Here is a 19,201-nt window from a genome sequence, read left to right as displayed (position 1 = left end):
CCCTATTCACAGCTAGGAAACGGAAACAATCTGTGTTTTTCAACAGATGAATGGGTAATAAAAATGAGGCACATGCACAAAATGGAATTCTATTCAGCTACAAAGAAAAATGAAATCATGAAATTTGCAGGTAAATGAACAGACCTAGAAAAGATTATATTGAGTTAGATAGCCCAGACTCAGAAAGACAAACCCTACATGGTCTCATCTGTGGTTCCTAGCTCCAAATCATCAGGTATGGGTATATGTGAAGTAACCTCAGAAACCAGGGAGTTATACAGGGACCATGGAATGGGGGTGGGACTTGAGAGGGGACTAGCAGGATCCAAGAGATATTAAGTGGTGAACGGAAAAATGGAAGGGTGCTTCAGCTGGGAATGGGAGGTCAATACAGAAGGGGAGGTCAGGGCAGAAGCTCAAGGCAGGAACTGATTGCATTGGTTTTGTTTGTTTGTTTGTTTTTTAATGTGTTTAATTTTATTTTGTGTGTACAGGTGTTTTGTCTGTGTGACGGCACTGGACTCCCTGGAACTGGAGTTACAGACAGTTGTGAGCTGCCATGCTGGGTGATGAGAATTGAACCCGGGTCCTCTGGAAGAACACCCAGTGCTTTTAACCACTGAGCCATCTCTCCAGCCCCTCAAGACAGGAACTGAAGCAAGAGATCTGGGGCTGCTCACTAACCTGCTTCCTCTGGCTTGCTCAGCTTCTTTTCTTATACAACACAGGCCCCGCCTGCCTCGGAGTAGCACTGACCACAGTGGACTGGGTCCTCCACACCAATTAGCAATTAAGAAAATGCCCCAGAGACATGCCCACAGGCCAGTCTGATGGAGGCAGTTCCTCAGTTGAGGTTCCCTCTTACCAGATGACTCTAGTTTGTGGCAAGCTGACAAAAACTAACCAGTCTACAACTCCAGTAGCATAAGCTAAGGTAAATCTCTTTATAAAGTTGGTCTGTCCTGGGTATTAATTACATTATAATAATAAAAAAATTGGCCGGGCAGTGGTGGCGCATGCCTTTAATCCCAGCACTCGGGAAGCAGAGCCAGGAGGATCTCTGTGAGTTCGAGGCCAGCCTGGTCTCCAAAGCGAGTTCCAGGAAAGGCGCAAAGCTACACAGAGAAACCCTGTCTTGAAAAACCAAAATAATAATAATAATAATAATAATAATAATAATAATAATAATAAAATTGGCTAACAGTTTTTAAAACCTTAAAAAGTGGTAGTGGGGATGTTGTTTTTGTTTTTGTTTTGTTTTTTGGTTTTTCAAGACAGGGTTTCTCTGTGAAACAGTCCTGGCTGACCTGGAACTTACTCTGTAGACCAGGCTGGCCTCAAACTCACATAGATCCTCCTGCCTCTGCCTCCTGAGTGCTGGGATTAAAGGCCTGTGCCACCACCTCCTGGCAAAAGAGGTATTTTTTAAAGACAATAACAAAGTTGCTATATAAACTAACAACATGACCGACTACTCCATGGTATGGTTAAGGGGAAGGTTTTCATTGTAGATATGAGAGGCATCTGGAGGAGTCCTGAGCAGAGAGAGAAAGTAGGAGACTGAACATGGCCAGCAGACTAGACCTGGCCTTGAGAGAAGCAGGAAGGATCGGAGCAGAGAGAGATATAGGGGAGGGAGGGGGGTGGGGGGGAGGAGAGAGAGAGAGACATAGAGAGGGGGTGGGTGGGGAGAGAGTGAGAGAGGTGGGGAGTGGGGAGAGAGTGAGAGGAGGACACAGGGAGAGCACAGATGAAAGAGCAGGGTATAAGGTGAATGAGCAGCGTGGGAGAAGGGAGCCTGTGAGCTGGGGGAGTGGAGGATCGAAGCTGACATTTGAAATATGTAACCGGTACTTGTGGTACCGAGGGAGGCGGAGGCCAGCACACTCTCTGGTGTGCTAATAGGAACCACAGATGTCATTTGAACCTTCTGCTTTTGGGGATTGGGGGAAATGGAGTTTCCTTTGAAACTGACAGTTGCTTTGTTTCTGAGTGTGTGTGTGTGTGTGTGTGTGTGTGTGTGTGTGTGTGTGTGTCTGTCTGTCTGTCTGTCGGGGAGGGTCTTTTTGACACAAGGTCTTGTAATGTAGCCCTGGTCAACCGGGAACTCTTATGTAACTCAGGCTGGCTTTGAATTTTCGGCAGTCTGCCTGCCGCTGCCTCACTAACGCTGGGCTTGCAGATGGGCACTACCAAGGAGAGCAGTCACAGGAGACAACCCAACGAGACCCTGTTTGGTTTGGGTTATACACACACCTCTCTTACACCTAGAAACCTCAGGCTTCCACTAGTACCAAAGTACATGACTTCTAGCTCTGAAAAATAATATAGATGTCTCTGCTCCCAGTAAATATATATATATTTATATCTTGGTTTTTCAAGACAGGGTTTCTCCATGTAGCTCTGCTGTCCTGGAACTTGCTCTGTAGACCAAGTTAGCCTTGAACTCAGAGATCCACCTGCCTCTGCCTCCAAGTGCTGGGGTCAAAGGCATTCATTACCACAGCTGGCTGTAACATTCAAGTTTAGACAGTTTCTATTAAGTATATTTCTCATGTATCCATATATGAAAATTAGAAGGCCTGATCAGACCTGAATTGGTTTGGGGTACATGTGTGGTGAGATCTTCTAGCCTCAGCCTCCTGAGTATTGGGAATATGAGTATATGCCACCATGGTATGACAATTATATTTTCTGCCTAAGGATAAAGTGTAAAAAAAGAAGCTGTTCAGGCTCACATTGCACGTCCTGGATTCACACAGATGGGCCAGCAGGAGTGATGATGACATTAATCTCCTTATCTCCTAAACCGTTCAAGAACGCTTGAGTGCAAGGCAAGGGCACGATGAAGGTGGTGGCACCTTGTCATCCTCAGGGGAGCACTCTACAGTCTACCATGCTTGGTAGATATCCAGGGAGGCCTGCCCTCTTGTGGAAAGAAACAGAGGAGGTATGGATGGTGGGCAGAGGTGGAGATGGAGGGGAGGAACTGAGAGGAGAGAAGGGAGAAGAAACTGTGGTCAGGATATAAAATAATAATAATAATAATAATAATAATAATAATAATAATAATAATAAAGATATTCATGGTTCTTAAAAAAGCAATCTGGTAGGCCGGGTAGTGGTGTCACAAAACTTTAATCCCAGCACTTGACAGGCAGAGGCAGGCGGATCTCTGTGAGTTTGAGGCCAGCTTAGTCTATAGAGCAAGTTCCAGGACAGGCTCCAAAGCTACATAGAGAAACCCTATCTCAAAAAACAAAACAAAATAATAATAATAATAATAATAATAATAATAATAATAAAGCAACCTGGTCATGCAGATCCACTACTATGCACTCGATAGCTCTCCCTAAGGCAACTTTCTAGTGATAAAGAAAGTACCAGGCCAGCATTTCTCACTTCTCACTCCCTGTCTGGCTCAGCCATTTGCATAACTTTTTCTGACTTCAAGAAGGAGGAAGTGAAGGGTTTCACACTTGCTTTGTTCTTTTTTTTTCTTTCCTTTTGTAAGAAGTTTGTCGATTATTGTTCACTAATGCATCCAGTTCAAATCATGATCATCAACTGAGTTGTGTGTGCATGGGGTAACATTCTAAAGGCTTCACAGCCCTAACTCATCTGGCTCTTGCTGTAACTGTACAAAGTCCACACTATTGCTTTGAAGATACGGAGGTACAGAGATGTCCTACTTTTCTTCCTATTGCTGTGACAAACACCATGGCCAAAAGCAACTGGGAAAAGAGGAGTTTATTTCACCTTACAGCTTACAGTCCATCATGGAGGGACAGGAACTGAAGCAGAGACCATGGAATAATGCTGCTTACTGGCTTGCTCAGCTACCTTTCTTATACACCCCAGGACCACCTTCCCAGAGTTGGGACCAACCACAGTGGCCTGGACCCTCCTGCATCAATCATTAATCAAGAAAATTCCAGCTGGGTGGTGGTGGCACATGCCTTTAATCCCAGCACTCGGGAGGCAGAGCCAGGCGGATCTCTGTGAGTTCCAGGTCAGCCTGGGCTACAGAGAGTTCCAGGAAAGGCACAAAGCTATACAGATAAACCCTGTCTCAAAAAACCAAAAAAAAAAAAAAAAAAAAAAAAAACCAAAAAGAAGAAGAAGAAGAAGAAGAAGAAGAAGAAGAAGAAGAAGAAGAAGAAGAAGAAGAAGAAGAAGAAGAAGAAGAATGCTGTGGGATATTCTGTATGTCCGTATGTCCTGTGGGAGCCTGTTCTCAGGTTCCTTGTGGCTTTACCCAGCAGGTCCGCATACAGGATGATTAGGACCACGGGCCTGAGTGCAGGTGTCTGAGATGGTCTGCACTTGGCTGTGCTGGGAGATGGTCTGTATGTCAAGTTGCTCTGATTGGTCAATAAATAAAACCTGATTGGCCGTGGCTAGGCAGGAAGTATAGGCAGGACGAACAGAGAGGAGAAAAAAAAGAACAGGAAGGCAGAAGGAGTCACTGCCAGCCGCCACCCTGACAAGCAGCATGAAAAGATGCCAGTAAGCCACAAGCCACATGGCAGGGTATAGATTTGTGGAAATGGATTAATTTAACCTATAAGAACAGTTAGTAAGAAGCCTGCCATGGCCATACAGTTTGAAGCAATATAAGTCTGTTGTTACTTGGTTGGGTCTGAGCGGCTGTGGGACTGGCGGATGAGAGTGATTTGTCCTGACTGTGGGCCAGGCAGTAAAACTCTAGATACAGAAGAAGGAGGAGGAGGAGGAGGAGGAGGAGGAGGAGGAGGAGGAGGAGGAGGAGGAGAAGGAGGAGGAGGGAGGAGGAAGAAGAAGGAAGAAGGAGGAAGAAGAAGGAAGAAGGAGGAGGAAGAAGGAGAATGAAGAAGAAGGAGAAGGAAGAAGGAGAAGGAAGAAGGAGAAGAAGAAGAAGGAAGAAGAAGAAGAAGAAGAAGAAGAAGAAGAAGAAGAAGAAGAAGAAGAAGAAGAAAGAGAGAGAGAGAGAGACAGAAAGAAAGAAAGAGAGAGAGAGAGAGAGAGAGAGAGAGAGAAAGAAAGAAAGAAAGAAAGAAAGAAAGAAAGAAAGAAAGAAAGAAAGAAAGAAAGAAAGAAAGAAAGAAAGAAAGAAAGAAAGAAAGAGAGAAAAAGAAAATTCCCCTAAAGTCTTGCCTACAGGCCAATCTGATAGTGGCATTTTCTCAACTGAAATTCTGCCTTCCCAGATGACCTGAGCTTGTGTCAAGGTGACAAAAAAAAATTAACCAGCACAAGAGAGAATAGATTTCCTTTGAAATAGCATATTCCCACCTCTAAACAGACTGCCTGGCATCACACATAAGATAAATCACCTCATACTTGACTTCTCCAAGAAAAGTGTTGAAGCTAGGGCAGGAGTTCTTTGTTCCTCTTAGTGAGGTCTCTATCCATCTCCTTTTGTTATCAACAGCTGCCACATCCTCACATTCAATCCCAGATGGAGTATATTAGCAAAACACTGCATTGACCAAGCAGGAACAGACCGTTTTTCTCATCATTGTTCCTTAAAGAATAGAATAGAGTACATCACTTGGTGCTATTGGGAGGTGATGGAAACTTTCAGAGCTGGGTCTAGTCTTTGGATCCCTTATGTTGTGTGAACAAAATTTTTCTTTTGTTTCCCTGCTATGAAGTGAATGGTTTGATCCCCTATCACCATGGTGTGCTATGGGGCACCACAAGCCCCAAAGCAACAGGGGCAACCAGTACATTAGAACCTAAAAAAGTGTGAGCCCTACAAACTTGTGAGCCACAATGAACCTTTCTTCTTTTTAAGCTCATTATCTTGGGTCTTTGTTATGATGACACAAGGCTGACTAACACACAAGCCCTTACCAGGTCTTCAAGGAAACCAGGCTCTGTGGAGCACAGCATATCTGGACCTTCTCTTGGATTCAGTCTCTATGAAGGGCTAAGGGAGACGCATCAAGGCTCAGAGACTGTGGTTCACACCACGGCCCCCCTGTATAATTGTCTTCCATATGAAAAAGGGGTCAGATTTTTATGCTGTCAAACCAGCCTGTCATTGTAAGCATGTGCCCCACGGATGGAGCAGGGTGGGTTGGCACTTCTTCAGCTGAAAATAAATCAGGAGAATCAACTGAAACTACCAACAGGCATCCACAAAACTTCTCATAATGGGAAGCATTATCCTCTGTGCCAGCCTGATGCATGCTGTGTCATTCTGCTGATTTGGGTCAGCTTCGTTCTGCTTTGTCTGGGTAGTGGTTTGAATAAAAATGTCCCCCATAGGTTCATATATTTAAATATTTAGCCATCAGGGAATGACACTATTTGAAAAATTAGAAGGATTAGGAGGTGTGGCCTTATTGGAGAAAGTATATCATTGGGGGTGGGATTTTTGAGGTTTCAAAAGCCCATGCCAAGCCCAGAATCTCTCTCTGCCTGAGAATCAGAATGTAGCTCTTGGCTACTGCTCCAGCATCTGCCTGCATGCCACCATGCTCCCTGCCATGATGATAATGGACTAAACCTCTGAAACTGTAAGCCAGCCCCAGTTAAGTGCTTTCTTTTGTAGTGGGTCTTTCTTTGAACCTCCAGCTCCCAAATAATGACACATAGTTGTAGATGTAACCAACCGTCTTATTAAATAAGAAACACAGAACCAATGTAAAAGAGAAAGCCAAGAGGTCAGAGCTCAGAGCTAAAACCTTACTCTTCCTCCTGAGGTGGTCCTACCTCTCCGAAAGAGACCTAGTTCCTGTGTGTTTGTCTTTATGTAGTCTTTCTGTTCTGCCTTCTCATTGGTTGTAAACCCAAACATGTGACTGCCTCGTCACTGCCTGTAAGTACCGCCCTCCAGGTCTTAAAGGCATATGTCTCCAATGCTGGCTGTATCCCTGAACACACAGAGACTTACCTAGCTCTGCCTACCAAGTGCTGGGGTTATAAGCGTACGCCACCACCGCCATGCACTTGCTATGGCTCTAATAGCTCTGACCCCCGGGCAACTTTATTTATTAACATACAATTAAAATCATATTTCAGTATAAATAAAATACCACCATACATAGTGTAGCTAGAGTTTTCCTGCCTGGCCCATAGTCAGGACAAATCTCTCTCACCCACCAGTCCCCCAGCCGCTCAGACCCAACCAAGTAAACACAGAGACTTATATTGCTTACAAACTGTATGGCCGTGGCAGGCTTCTTGATAACTGTTCTTATAGCTTAAATTAACCCATTTCTATAAATCTATACCTTGCCACGTGGCTCGTGGCTTACCAACATCTTCACATGCGGCTTGTCATGGTGGCAACTGGCAGTGTGTCTGACTCAGCCTTCCACTTCCCAGAATTCTTCTCCTCCTTGTCCCACCTATACTTCCTCCTGCCTGACTACTGGCCAATCAGTGTTTTATTTACTAGCCAATCAGAGCAACACATTTGTCACACAGAACATCCCACAGCAACATAGATTTTTTTATTAATTATGAAAACTTGGACTTAGTTTAGGTTTGTTCCAAACTAGCTCTTATAACTTAAATTAACCTGTTTATATTAATCTACATCTGCCACTTGGCTTGTTACCTCTCCTCCATACTGTACATCCAACTTCCTCTGTTTCTCACTGGCAAATCCCCACCTCTCAGATTCTTCCCCTGAGTTTCTCTCTCTCCCTGGAAGTCCCACCTATCCTCTCCTGCCTAGCTATTGGCCATTCATCTCTTTATTAAACCAATGAGAAAGTGCCTTAGGCAGATGAGGTAAAACAGACATATCTTCACAATGTACAAAAAGATTACCCCACAACATTTTCCTCTTTTTGTCTAAATAAAAAGGGAAGATTTTAACTCTAATACAGTAAAATTATGTATAATAAAGATGATTATCATGTAAGAATTACATTCACAATGTCTAGTCCATTTGTATTTGGCAATTTTGGAGAAAGTACTCTATTATCTATCCTATTTTGGTGAGTCCAAATTTTATACCTAAATCACTTTCTATCATAACTTGTATTACCAACCTAAAAATATCTTTTTAGATTTTAAAATATTTTCTTAGATAAACAACTTAGGCTTTTAAGTCTCTCAACCTTATAAACTTTATATCTCTTTTGTAAGTTTCTTTTCTGAATTTGGTAACAAGGAAAACTGTAAAACTATAACTATCTAGTCTTCAACCACATCAGAGACCTGAGAAGGGTAAAGTATTACCTAAGTAAATAGAAAGTGCAGAGCAAGCAACGTCTAAAACTATAGAAATGACAGAGACAGCTAACTGCCTGGACAGTCACCCAAAGTTCCTCTGCAATATTGGAGCATCCATCTGTGGCTTACAGGTCCAGAATATCTGACAGACTTTTCTGTGAAGCAGGAACATTGAAGGACTGGCCTACGTTGTCTTGGCAAAGTTTGGCAGTTGCTTTCCTGTGTGTCCTGCTTGCCCAATTTGGACAGTATACCATCAGCAGTTGAGGCAAGGGCAGTTTCTTGCCGAGTGGCTAGCTTTGCCACCTTGAAAGCAAACTTCACATAGAGGTTCTTCAATGTCCATCATCTTGTCTGAAGTAGATTAGTGATGCCAGGAGCAGACATGTCTCACTGTCATGAAAAGTCTAATGTTATTAAAACATTTTAAATGCCATATTCTATAGACCTCTGAAGTGTTTGAAGACCATCTATCTATCTAAAATACATGAGGCTAAATAAAGCTTATTTATGTCTACATCTAAACCCTTACTACAAGTTTGATTTTTATCCTAATTATCCTAAACAGTTTGTAAGAGTATCTTTTAAGAGCTGGGTGGTGGTGGTGCATACCTTTAATCTCAGCACTCAGGAGGCAGAGGCAGGCAGATCTCTCTGAGTTCAAGGCCAGCCTGGGCTACAGAGTGAGTTCCAGGAAAGGTACAAAGCTACATAGAGAAACCCTGTCTCGAAAAAGGGGGGGGGTAAACTTTAAAGGACTAGAACTTTACATTACAATTTTGAATGAGTTGAATAGGTTCAATAACTACTGTATGTTATAACAAAAATAACCTTAAATTTGTATCATTATACAAAAAATCCATAGCAATGTAAAATATTTGAGGCTAATAGTTGCTTTTTAGTTTAAAAGTAGATTCAATAATTTATCCTTTTATCCTATCATTTCTATACCCTCCTTTTTTATATATAAAAGAGAAAGAAGGATAGAGGAAAAGAAAAGAAAGTAAGTAAAAAAGAAAGAAATCCCTTAATCAACCTCCTTTGTTTAGTTTCCTCCCTGACCATGACCAATAATAACTTGCAACCAACCCCTTAAATAAAGACAAACATCCATAACCCACCAAATGACCAAAAACTACCCACTCTACCCACCTCTCAGGAATGTAGGCATTGTGCTCTTAAAATTACTTCCTGCTGTCTGGGGATGATGACATCTTTAGGGGGCCCTGGGATAATGGTCAAGTCCTGGGAAAGCTAGCTCTGTCAGTCTGTATGTGATGGGAAAGTGCAGGGCTTATCTGAAGTCCTGACTGGAGTAGTCTGTGAGGCTGGACCATCTCAGCTAGCTGCTTTGAAGTTGTTCTGGATGCAGATTTTGAGGAAACTACAACAGAGGCATTCTGAGAGGCTGGACCACCTGGGCTACTTGTCTTCATTGGTGTCTGGTCCTTTCTTTTTCTTTTCTTTTCTTTCTTTCTTTCTTTTTTTTTTTGAAAATACACAAACTTTTAGAGGCAACATATATGTCTACATTAACACAAGTATTAAATGTGCAGAGGAGTCTCTGTTCTGTGTTTGAGCGGGTAAAATACATCTGTCAACTTTATAAGTCCATTTAGACTGCATAACCAAACTGTAATATAAATCTCCATCTATGCCATATGGAAGGATGGCATGTAATAATAAGTCATGAGGACTCTGTAGCCAACAAGATTTTGTCTCCTCCAGTCTCAGAACTATTCCCATAGTAGATGCATCAGCATATACAACACCTATCTTGTAGTTTTTATTGGTTTCATTCTTCATGTCTGCAGCCAAGATTTTTCAGGCTGTCTCCCCCCAGGCAAATCTGATCTTTATTAATGTTGAAGAAATCCATAGCTTTTTGTTTTCTGTGGAAACAAACCCCTCCCCCAACACAACACATTTCCTGACTTCCATTCTAAAGTTAAGACATCCTTAGAATATACTGGCTGGTTTAACTCAGTGGTTTTTGTTTGTTTGTTTGTTTTTTCTACCACCACCATCTCTCTGCAGCTGTTGTTTCTTTTTGTTGTTGTTCACTCGCATTTAAAAAATTTAAAGTTAATAAAGCACTATATGGGATCCAAACATCCTGTATTACGATATTTCCCATCTTGACATGGCTTATTCTTTCTATATTACTTTACTCTCTCTTTAAAGACTTCACTTTATTATTTTCAAACTTTTTTTTCTAGGACTGTCTGTATCCATTTCCTTCTCTTTCTTCAGCGCCTAAGCACATTTTCAAACATACTGTACCTGTTCAGAGGTTTTGTTTTTTCTAGTCTGGACCTGACCTTCTGAGTGCCGGCAGCATGAGCCAACCCTTAAAGGGCCAGGCCACCCCTGTGCACCTCTGCCTAGCATGGGGTGCTGGCAGTTGGCCCCGCCTCCCTCAGGTGGGTCCAGAAAGCCACCCCACTGGTTCTGGGCAGCAGCAGCTATTAGCTTTTTTCTGAGAGCCTAGCCACATGCCTGCAGGCACTGGCAGAGAGCCACGCCTACCTGCTCCAGCTCTGGGAAGTCTCTGGGTCTGCACTGAGGCAGGCTTTTCTACCTAGTAGCATGCCAGCTTCTCCCAGACCCCACTCAAGTGCTCAACTGCACCACAGGGCTTCTTAAAAGAGTCTGACTCTCACTTAGCTATTGGCTATTCAGCTCTTTATTAAACCAATCAGAAGGTGCTTTAGGCAGATGAGGCAAAACAGACACATCTTCACAGTGTACAAAAAGACTGTCCCACAGATTCTTTTGTAAGACTCACCCTGGTCATGGTGTCGCTTCACAGCAATAGAACAATGACTAAGACGTCTGGGAAGGGCTCAGGAGGACAGAGCTCCCGGCACAAAGTCTCTCACCCTGCATCAGGTGCTCCTGACTTGTTCTTCGTGCTGGTGGGAGGATTTTTGAGGGAGAAGGAAAAACGCACAAAGCCAGTGGTTTTTGTTTTGATTTGGCTTGGGTTTGGGTTTGGTTTGGTTTGGTTTGGTTTGGTTTATTTGAGAAGGAGGAGTCTCACTGTGTAGCCCAAGCTTTCCTCAAATTCATGATCTTCCTGCCTCAGTCTCCCAAGTGCTGGGACAATAACTGTAAGTATAGATCACCATTGCATCTAGCTGCACAAAAGCTTTCTAGCCTTCAAGTTGAAACCAGTACATTTCCACTCTCATGACACGCTCATGGTATGTGGTGATATATTGTGTACCCTAATAAACTTGCCTCAGGATCAGAGGACAGAGCCAGCCACTAGATTAGACACAGAGGCCAGGCAGTGGTGACACAAGTGGTGACACCTTTGACCCAAGCACTTGAGATCTCATGCCTTTGCTTGGAAAGCACACACGCCTTTAATCCCAGAAGTAATATGGCAGGGCACAGAAAAGTATATAAGGCGTGAGGAAATGGGAACTCGCTCTCTTTAGGCTGAGGATTTCATAGAGGTAAGAACTAGTGGTTGGCTGTTCTGCTTCTCTGATCTTTCAGCTTTCACCCTGATATCTGGCTCTGGGTTTTTTTATTAAAAGACCATCTGACATTCAAACAACAGTGTTATTATTCCCAGCCACTTCTGGAGTCACATGACCACGCATGCGCCGTCAGCAGTCAGGCAAAATGCTTAGTCACTCCAGGGCCTTATGTCCTACATAGTCTGTGTGCAGTGATCACGTAATCTACGCACATGCATGGCGTAGCTACAGAAGCCCATATATGCATGCACAGGGTGACCTATATAAGCAGGCTCTACCCACTCCCCGCTCTCTCTCCCTCTCACCAGAGGTAGTGCACGCCCCTCTCCCCCCACTCCTGCACCTTTCTTTTCTGTAGGCCTACCCACCTCTGCCCTTCCCCTTCCCTAATAAAAACTCTTATAGTGGGTTCCATTGTACCTCATGTTTTCTCACGGCCGGTAAATAATGTCACCAAATAAATAACAATTGGGTCAAGTGAATCACAAGTTCAAACCAGAGTGAGTATAGGAGGAAGCTACCAAGTAGCCCAGAATCATGAGAGATCAGGGACCGTCTACCGCAGTGACGCAGTGACGAACCACAAAAGCACATCCACAAAAGCTTGCTCTTCTCTTTTTGTTGGTTACCGTGGCGGCGGCAGTGGCGGCAGCGCTTGTGGCTGGCAACCTCCTACGATGGCCATGATGATGGAGGAGAGTGCTGGATGTATTGGTGATGGGAAGAGTCATGAGCCATGGTTACCTTTCTAGAGCTTTATTGGGAGAGAGAGAGAAAGGGAGAGGGAGAGAAAGGAGAGAGAGAGAGAGAGAGAGAGAGAGAGAGAGAGAGAACACAGAGAGAGCACATCCACTTTTTAGGCTGGGACGCCATCACAGGCTGGTGACGTAATTAAGGACATAATCTTTACACTTTTGACTTCTCTCTCTTCTCTTTTCGCTCTTGACTGCTTTGATTATTGAAACGTGGTCTTTCCATATAGCCCTGCCTGGCTTGGGTCTTACTGTACAGCCCAGCATGACCTACAATTCTCCATCCTTCTGCCTTAGCCTCTCAAGTAGCTGAGGTTTATAAGAGCACAGAATGGCACCCGGCTTATAAATCTGAGTAAATACCAATATTCCTTAGGAAGGACTTGAGATTTACATTTACATTTCTCTGAATGATGAGATGACCCTTAGGGCCGAAGCAAAGCCACCAAGCTTTGGTTAGCTGCTTTTTGTGTTGTTTTTTGCAGACAGAATCTCACAATGTATCCCTAGCTGGCTTTGAACTTGAGATCCTGTTGCCTCAACCTGGAGAGTGCTGAGTTTATACAGGTATGGGGCTGCCATGCCCTGCTAGGCAGTTAGCTAGCTTGGGCAGAGGTGAGTTTATGCACACCATCCGTTCGTTCCCACACCACAGCAGTTAAGAGGAACGAGATGAACTTGGATTCAAATTCTGTCCTTTGCTCCTTCTAACTTTGTCATCAAGAAAATGTTTGGTGACCTTTCCAAGCCCGTTTCCTCATGTTATGGGACAATAATACCTATGTGGGGTTTGTCTTTGTCATTTGTTGTTTGTTTATTTGTTTGTTTGTTTTGTTTAGACAGGGTGTCACACAGCCGTGCTGGCCTTGAACTCACTATATAGCCTGGGATGACCCTGAACTTCTGATCTTCTTGGTTCTACCTCTTGAGTGCTTGGGATGACAGGCATGTGCCACTATGCCTGCTTTTTGAGGTGCTGAGGATGGGACCCAGAGATTCACACATATCAACTAAGCTATGTCCACAGTCCCTCCTAAGGTTTTAATGAGGACTATATGAAACAAAACATATGTCTTGTGTACCATAATCACTTTATTTTAAAATTAGCCATTATTATTATTATTATAAAGAGCCTAAAATTTAACTGTTACAATCTTCATCTTACATATAAAGATAGACAAGTCAGCCCATGTGTCTATGAGGCTGGGCAGTGGTGGTACACACCTTTAATCCCAGCACTCAGGAGACAGAGGCTTGTGGATCTGCTGGTGGATCTCTGTGAGTTTAAGGCCAGCCTGGTCTACACAGTGAGTTCCAGGACAGCCAGGGCTATGTAAATATATATATATATATATATATTTAGAAATATATATATTTAGAAATATATATTAGAAATATATATATATTTTTTTTTAAATTCAAAAACAAAAACAAAAAAATAAAGTGTCTATGAAGGGCTTCCTGAACTCCTAAACTGGGAATGGAGTTCAGTGATAAGTTATTTTACATGCACAAAACCCTGGTTTTAACTCCCAGCACCACAAAAGAAGAGAAAAGGGAGAAGAGACCCTCCTACCAAGCGGAGCCACTGACACCCTGACACAGGCCAGCAGCCACACTAAGCCTCTGGGGCTGTATGCACAGCCCACATGCACTCTTCTGGTTTTTGTCGTAATGTTTTCTTTCGAGACAGGCTCTCTAACCCAGGCATACCTCGAATGCACTATGGAGCCAAGTGTGACCTTGAACTGCTAATCTTCCTACTTCCACCTCTCAAGTGCTCGGGAATTATGGGCACTCACCACCACATCTGTGACAGTGACTTCTCCTTCTTCCTCCTCCTCTTCTTCCTCATCTTCCTCAAGATGAGGGCTCGTTATGCTGCCCAGACATCAGGCTGGTCTTTGAATGGACCAAGCAGCCGCCATAACAGGCTGCTCAGTCTTCTCTCAGAGATCAGGCCTCAATTTCAGTTTCCTGACACTGAGCAAGCAATTTCTGAGAGGGCCATGAACAATTATCACTGATGCCCCTGCCAGCAGGGACAGGGAGACAGGTCGCACCAAGCCTGGACCACTGAGCCAGCCCCCACAGTCAGTACATGCTAGGCCAGCCAGCCTCCACAGCAGCTCAAGGACAAACCCTGGGACTTGTCCAAGCCTGCCCCCAAATGAGTAACTGTAACCCCCAAACTAACCCTAGCCAATTAAAAGTCACTAACATGATTGCTACTCGCATAAACCAATCCTGAGTCTGTTCCTATGTAGTCTGCAGACTCCAAGACCCCCCTTTCTTTATTCCCTATAAATACTCTGCCCCCTTGCTACTCAGGGTCTCTCCTGCTCTGCTGCTGCGTCAGACAGACGGAGAGGCCCGGGTTAACTCACAATAGTAAAAAGACTCTGCTTTTGCATTGGATTTGGTCTCTTGATGGTCTTTGGGGGACTCTGGGTACAACCGTCTTGAATTCCTGGACTCAGTCAACCCTATCTCCTTAGTGGGCATGCCACCACACCTGGCCTTTTGCACTCTAGAAACAACAAACCAGTGAATACACGAACAGCAAGGATTGTAAGAGATGGGCGTTTAGGCAGCAGAAGAGGATTAGCACAGCCTTGGAGAGGAGGCCAGGTCAGCCTAGCCTGCTGAGAGGAAGCCGGGTCCCACACCTTCACTAGTTCCCCTGTTAGGAGCCTGGGGGCAGAGCCCTCGCCCACACTAACACCTTGTCCGGTGTAAGGACTGAGCCATTGTACTTCCCATTCTGGCTTCCTGACTTCAGCCGGGTCAGTTCAGATCTGAAGTTCAGTCTGGCATCTGCTGAATGGGACACGACCAGCAGCTCCGGCCTCACGAGGGAGGGTGAGGAGGGAATGAAATGCTCATTTCTGAGTCGTCAACAACAGTTCCTGACATATAGGGTGGTGCCTGGGGCCTCACTGCCAGCCCACATGTATTCCACTGAGGACTAGGTCTCTGAAGGAAGGTGGAAGAACCTTCTAGAGAATCAGAGCTCATGAAAATGACCTGTGTCTTGGCTTACTCATAGGAAAGCCTCTGATGAGAAGGGACTCCCCAGATCATGAGGACATTAAGCTTAAGCCGGACAAATGTGGGGCAGAGATGAGAAAGAACTTCCTGAAATTCAGGGTTGTCCAATTAAACTGGAAATAATGATTTAGAGCTGTTGTGTACCTGGGCTGAACAAGGAGTGGCAATATAATGAGAAGGTTGGGACAGTCAGCTTCCCTGACAAGTGGGCCCTGAGACACACACACCAGGAGCCCGGTCTACGACCTCTGACGAAGTGACAAGGGCCAGGACTGACAGAAATTGGCCGTGGTTGGGGGAAAGCTACCCTAGCTATGGAAACTTTTTCAAGGACTAACCTAGAGTCTTAAACTGCCCACTCACGTGGGCTCTGGGGACACCCTACGGCCACAGAAACCCAGGAGACCCAGCGTCAGCACAGGGTGGAACACTTGGAGGAAGGGTCCTGAAGGAGTGATCTATGCGTGTATCAGATCTCACGCATGTGTCTCCCAGGACAGGCTGGAAGAAGCCTCGAAGGTGGTTAGGCCAAGTCAGGGACCCTCTTCAGGGGTGTCAGCCAGCCCTCAGAATACAAAGCCTAGTGGGCTTCCTTCCTCCAAAAGGACAGGCTTAGGGCTTGTCCACTCCTGTCCTCCAGAACCAGAACAAATCCATTGTCATTTCCAGGAGGCACCACTAGGGGCAGCCTGGTGGTCCCCTGGTGCCATGGGGAAGAGAACGCACCGAGCAGCAACCACAGAGAATCCACTGTTGATGCTCTTTGGGTTTGTTGCTGCTGTTTGTTTGTTTGTTTGTTTGTTTGTTTGTTTGTTTGTTTGTTTTCCCACGTCGGAAGCTTCCTCACTGGAAGCAGAGAGAGAGGTAGGGAGCACCCCACAGGTTTTGTACAGACACCCGAGCCTTACGGCTGAGGACTTACTGGGACCCTGAGACACAAATGCCCTACTAGTCCGGGTGAAAGTTTGGAAGTCTTCTGGGGGCTACAGGTCAAAAGCAGAGGAAGGGCCAGTCAGAGAACAGGCCTGCACCTCAGACACCCGACTCCAGGGTCAGCCCTGGGGAAACCCCACAGCCACCCTGCCTCTGAGGCCCCCGGTTCCTCCTCTTCTTACTTCCTCCATTACCTTGTGCCCTCAGCAGACGCCTCACGTTCCCACAGTGCCCCGGACTTCCTTCAGTACTAGACCTGACAGACATCTTCTCCCACAGCAAAAAGCCTTAACCCCTTTGCTGCTGAGGCACCCCGATCCACAGAACCCTGCTCAGCCCACGGCCGTAGTGACAGCACTAAACCAGGAGTGACATTGTGAAATCAAACACCAGCTATCAACAAATGGGCAGGGACAGAGAGGTGACCGTGCAGGCCAGTGCCCCCCAGATGGGATGTCCTGGGCCTTGCAGCAAGTCAGCTCAGTCCATTCACCAAATGCTGAGGCCAGGCTAACTCTGAGCTTCGTGCAAGGGGGCTGTCCCTGCTTCAGGGGCATTTTGTGAAGGGCCGAGACACGTTTACAGCCAGCTATGGTGTTAGAATAAGAAAACAGCAGCACTTCTGAAGAAACCACCGTGACCAGGAGCAGTGTCAGCTGGGGGGGGGGGGGGTGCTAGGCCTGAGAGGGATTTGAAGGATGTGAGTGTGGGTGGGGGACACTGACTTGAGCAAAAGCGTCAGGAAAGCTGAGGCAGATTCAGGGAAGTTGACACACGGGGAGAAGCAGGAGAAAAATGGAAACTGTAGCTGGGATCCAACAAGGAGGCCCTTGAACACCAGAAGAAAGGGGGTTTGCTCCCTCAGTCAGCACCACCCAGAGGTGGTGGGCGTGGAAGGTGAGATGTCCCCAGGGAGCCATGGAAGCTGACTCTCTGGAGTCTTTGGAAAGCCTTTCCTTTCCATATTCTTGTTTGTTTGGACACAAGCCTCTGGTAGCCCAGGGTAATACTGAACCTCTGATACTCCTACCTCTGTTTTCCCAGTGCCAGAATAAGAGGCATAGGCCGCCATGCCCAGCTGGTCCTGGTGCCAGGGATCAAACGCAGAGCCTCGTGCCTGCCAGGCAAGCACTCTACCAACCGGGCCACACCCCGGCCCTGTTTGCTTATTTCCTTTTTTCTTTCTGCTTTTGTTTTGTTTTTGAGACAGGGTTTCTCGGTGTAACCTTGGCTGTCCTGGAGCTCGCTTTGTAGACCAGGCTGGCCTTGAACTCTCTGAGATCCACCTGCCTCTGCCTCCCGAGTGCTGGGATTAAAGGTGTGCGCCACCATCGGCTGGCCCTTTTTTCTTTTCTTCCTGACATTTATATTTATGTGTGTCGGAGTCTTTCCTTCCATTAAGTGGGTCCTGGGGATCAAACTCAGGCCGTAAGACTTGTCAACATCCACTGTTCTTCCCCAAGCCATCTCATTAACCTCGTTCCCTTGTTTTTGTGGCGGGGTCTCACTGTGCTGCACAAGCTGGCTGTGAATGTTTAGGCTCACACAGTGCTCCCGCCTCAGCCTCCTAGGAAGCTGGGACAAGTGTGCTCCACCACACTCAGCTCCAGGCTGCTTTCGCCGAAGCATGCCCTTCCGCACCACGGGGTCTTTGTTCATTCTTGGTTTCAGAAGTGTCCTCCCTGTGGCCCTACCAGCAGCACACTTTGTACCCAGCACTGTGGTCTCATCACAGAGATCAATTCCTCCAGGAAGCCTTCCTTGTCTCCCCTGGGTAGGAACAGGTCCCTCTAACCTGTGTGCATAGTTCCTGGCTCATGACTTCTATGTCTCCCTTTATCAGTGTTCTAGCTGTCTCCCCTTGAGTCTGACATTCTCTTTTATCTCTAGCTTCATTACAGCTTGCCCTCATGATCAGGAGGCAAGCAGGCAGGAGAAGAACAGGAGGCCCCAATGCTGATAAAAGGCAGCAGCAGCTGGACACCGTGGCCTGGCCACATCGTATGTGTTGTCTGCCGTGATCTGCCACCACCTGCTCAAGTCCCCAGGCTGTCCCCTACTCTTCAGAGAAGACATAAGCTCCCATTGACCGCCTCCTGTTGCTAGTAACTTCTAGGGCATCATTAACTCAGATGGCCTGCCTCTCCCTAGAGGTGTGGACTGGGTAGGACTCAAGCTCATCTTCCCGGCCTTCCTGCCTCTTGAGTCTTTATGTCAACCCCCACAAGACCCACCACCAGGCCCAAAAGTTACCTTTAGGAAGGATCCATTCAGTTCTCCAAGCTTGGATCCCAGAAGGACTCCTCATCAGCTGTGGGGTCAAGCTGGGGGCCTGATGAAGAGCATCTGGCCCAGAGGAGAAACTGAGGCATGGTAAAGGAACGTGATTCATGTTATGGATACCAGGGACTTCTAAGGAAGCCGAAAAGGAAAAGAATTCAAGAGTTCCCCTCTTTCAGACCAGTGGCCCCCAAACCCTCACGGTAGAGGCCCAGTCTTCAGTTGTGACCCCTCCCAAGAGAGGCCAGCATCCCAGTCTTCAGATCCTTGGGTTGTGTTCCCTTCTCAGCCTGCCTCCAGAGTCTATTCTCGCAGCACAGAAGAGCTTGTTAAAGGGGGCAATTGTAGAAAGAATAGCCAAACGCAGCCAGAATAGAAGGAATGGAACAAGAGAGCCGGAGAGTCCGCCTGCCCACACACCTGGGGCTGGCCACACCTCTGTCTTTAGCTGTGTCTGGGAACCTCTCCCCTCCCGGGGAGGTTAGATACAGGCCCTGAGGCACTGGTAGGTGGAGGTGG

The sequence above is a fragment of the Peromyscus maniculatus genome, chromosome 3 (assembly GCF_049852395.1).
Source record: "Peromyscus maniculatus bairdii isolate BWxNUB_F1_BW_parent chromosome 3, HU_Pman_BW_mat_3.1, whole genome shotgun sequence".
Taxonomy (NCBI): Eukaryota; Metazoa; Chordata; class Mammalia; order Rodentia; family Cricetidae; genus Peromyscus; species Peromyscus maniculatus.
Note: the sequence above shows the minus strand (reverse complement) of the source record.